Source organism: Arachis ipaensis, chromosome B9 (genome assembly GCF_059453495.1).
Source record: "Arachis ipaensis isolate K30076 ecotype BB chromosome B9, ASM5945349v1, whole genome shotgun sequence".
NCBI lineage: Eukaryota > Viridiplantae > Streptophyta > Magnoliopsida > Fabales > Fabaceae > Arachis > Arachis ipaensis.
Genome location: NC_142444.1, coordinates 134,490,265 through 134,493,979, shown reverse-complemented (window position 1 = coordinate 134,493,979; position 3,715 = coordinate 134,490,265). Strand labels below are relative to the sequence as shown.

At 31.1% G+C, this 3,715-nt stretch overlaps 1 pseudogene; it reads right to left on the bottom strand.

Moving 5' to 3' along the window:
- Positions 1 to 2,935: 2,935 nt before the first annotated feature.
- On the bottom strand, positions 2,936 to 3,715 carry LOC148546423 (secreted RxLR effector protein 161 pseudogene; annotated as a pseudogene).

Here is a 3,715-nt window from a genome sequence, read left to right as displayed (position 1 = left end):
GATATTAGTGAGAGATTAAGGTTTATTACCTTATATATATAGTTGGAAGAGTGTGCAACTGTAACGTATATAAATGTGAGGAGATACTCAAGAGTGTGAAAATTATTATATGGAGTAGTTAAATCGATAATGAAAGGTTATATTCATCATGTGTCCTTTCCAGTTCCAGGGGAAATTATTAGAGTTCATTTGATAAATACTTTTAGGGGTCTATATACCTCTTTAATTATTTGTAATAACTATTCAATTAATTTTGAGTGGAATATATATTAGACATAGTAGACACTTAATTATCAATAATATTTTTTACAAGTATTTGCTTAAATTAAAATATTTATTTATTATTATAAAAAATAGCAAGGATTCGAGATATCAATTAAATTAATCATTATAAAAAACATAAATAGTGATTTGATTTACTGTCCTATATGTGCATTAAAATTGAACTCATATGGTTTTAGTAATGTCAATTTTGTGGTGGCTTGCGTAATAGGTTATTACAATTGTTCTCGTGTTTGATGTGGTTTTGAGTTGAGTCATGTGACTTGGGAGATAATAATGTCATATATGCATGTATACTTCAATCCCTTGTCTTTGAGAAATAGTGTCATTGTCACTTCTCGAAGAAAGCAAGGTTTGATTTGAAAAAATATTGAATTAACCTTGTTGATATTTTGTGCTAGGATCCCGCTAAGAGACAATGGACTATTTGTACAATGTGTACAATAGGCTATTGAGTTATAAAATAAACATCTCTCATATTATCTAGAATAACCATTCGAGTACTAGCGATAATAAACATCTTCTCAAAAGTAGACCTTTCAAATCTAGCGCTCTAATACCATACATTATACCACTCATCCCAAAAACTTTAGCTAATAAGAAAATGTAACACTAATGATTATATCTCTAATACTCTCTAAACTTTCATTATACATATTGTATAAATATTCCATTAACTCCTCGTACTTTCCTTTGTGCTAAGTGTTGTTAGGTGATAATATATTACTGTAGAAAGTCCATAAAGGTAGCTTGTTGATACCTTCATTTATTTTTTCCCGTATTTAAAATTTCCAAGAGGGAAAAAGGGCTTAAGGGCTTACTCCACAAAGCAATGATGTTGGTATGCCCTGGCGACAATACGGTTGTGTTTAGTTTGTTTGTTTTTTTTTTTTTTTAAATTTTTAGATTTTATAAAAAAATAATAAAAATAACAAATTTTATTTTTTATTTTTAGGATAAAGTACTAAATTGGTCCTTTACGTTTAGGGCGTATTCCTGTTTTGGTCCTTAAGGTTTAAAGTGTTCTATTTGGATCCAAAAAATTTTCATTTGTTCTATTTTATCATTCTCCTTAATTCTATAGAAAATATTTTATTTAAATTATAAAAAATGATAAATAAATGTATTGATGCATTCACAGTTGATTTTGTGCCTCTGGAGCTTGTAGTTATTCTCAAAATTATCGATCTTGTTCTTGTACTACTGTCATGTAGAACATTCCGTTAATTATTTAACTTTGACGTCACAGAGAGACTACATTGAAACTAAATGAAATTTTTTTAGATTCAAATATGACACTTTAAACTTTAAGGACCAAAACAGAATTACGCCCAAACCTAGAAGACCAACTTAATATTTTACCCTTATCTTTATTTTTAGTTTCTTTTTATTCTAAAATAAAAAATATTAAAAATAAAAATAAAAAATAAAAATGCAACCCAAACGTTCGTAACAAGTTTCTTACCTTTGCTATTTCATTCCGAGGGAGTTGAGTGAATGTTAGTTAATGTTAGTGTCATTTTGATAAAAATTTCGTTTATTCTAAGAACTTACGCTCAATTTCTGATTATCTCATCAACTATCCTCTTAAAGAGAAAATTTCCAATCTGACATAGAAACATTATATTGATAGCGAATGATAGAACAACAACATTAGTTCACCGAATTGTTGAAAAATAAGGAAAAAAAAATTGATACATAAATTTATCTTATTAGTTATCCAACTACGTTCAAGGATATAAATTTCAACCAGTGAAGACAACGGGAGTTATGAACAATAAACTATATTTGCAGATTCAATAATACCTTTATTTATTTTTACCTTTATTACCTATTCTAAACCCTAATTTCACCACAATCATTCTATCGTCGCAACTCTCATGATGACGCTCATCTGCCGCTGTCCCGACGCACCTTTGCCCCTGCTGCCACCACGCCTTGCTATCGCGTCTTTGTAAACTTATTTTAGCGGAAGCATTAATTAGGATCTTAAAACTTGTGATTTTCATACCTAGATTGGTTGCCATAACAAGTCCTGATTACGGTAGGGTTGAACTTTAAGACTGATTTGGTTACAGTAGAGTTGATCTCCAACACTGGTTTCTCTCCTTTTCCTTTCCTTCAGACGTTCATCAGGATGGCAGTTTCACGGTATTTTCAATGAGTGGAAACTGTAAAACGTCGTGTGTGTTGAGGCAGAGAGAGGACCACCTTTTATGTGTTATTATCTTTAAATCTAATGCGTCCATCAAACATTAGAATTAACGGATGAGATTAAATCATTAATAGTTTATAGATAATTATAATTAGGCCACAACAGAAGTTTAAATTACAATAAACTTCCAACATTCTCCCACTTGGCCTAAGTGTAATCATATTCTCACACATTACATAATTACTTTAATATGGTAAAATACTTTGTGTGAGTTATGGCAGTCATGCATTTAATATGAAACACATTTCTTTCCATATACTACAACCACTAGCATCTTACTACACAAGCTACATAAATAACACAATTTTATATCAGTCCCATAAAGTTTCTAGATCATTATGTTATAACTCATACAATAATATTACTTTAACTAGAAACAACAAACTATCAATGTTCAGAAAACACATAAATAAACATAGTGAGCTCAGAGTGTTAGCATCATTCAGAAGAACCAAGACCCATTCTATGTACATGTTCCTTAAATGTCTTTGGTTGTAATCCTTTAGTCAATGGATCAGCAATCATAAGTTCTGTTCTAACATGTTCTATGGACACTCTTTGTTTCTGAACTTCCTCCTTAACGCCAAAGTACTTTATTTCCATATGCTTGGCACCTTTAGAATATCTATCATTTTTTGAGAAAAATACTGCTGCAGAATTATCACAATAAATTTTCAATGGCCTAGCAATTGAGTCAACAATGCCAAGTCCTGAAATAAAATTTCGCAGCCATAAAGCTTGATTTATAGCTTCAAAACATGCTACAAATTCTGCCTCCATAGTAGATGTTGCTACAACGCTTTGTTTGGAACTTTTCCATGATATGGCAGCTTCTCCAAATAAGAATAAATAGCCAAATGTAGACTTTCTTGTGTCAGCACATCCACCAAAATCTGAATCTGAGTAACTAATTACTTCTAATTGGCTAGACCTTTTGTATATGAGCATATAATTCTTTGTACCATGAAGATATCTTAAAACCTTCTTTGCAGCTTTCCAATGATCCATTCCAGAATTACTTTGATACCTTCCAAGCATTCCTACTGCAAAGCTAATGTCCGGTCTTGTGCAAGTTTGCACATACATAAGACTTCCCACTACAGAACTATATGGAATTCCTTCCATTCGCTTCCGTTCTATGTCATTTTTTGAGCATTGCATAAGACTAAATTTGTCCCCTTTTTGAATTGGTGCAATTCCTACGGAACATTTTTCCAT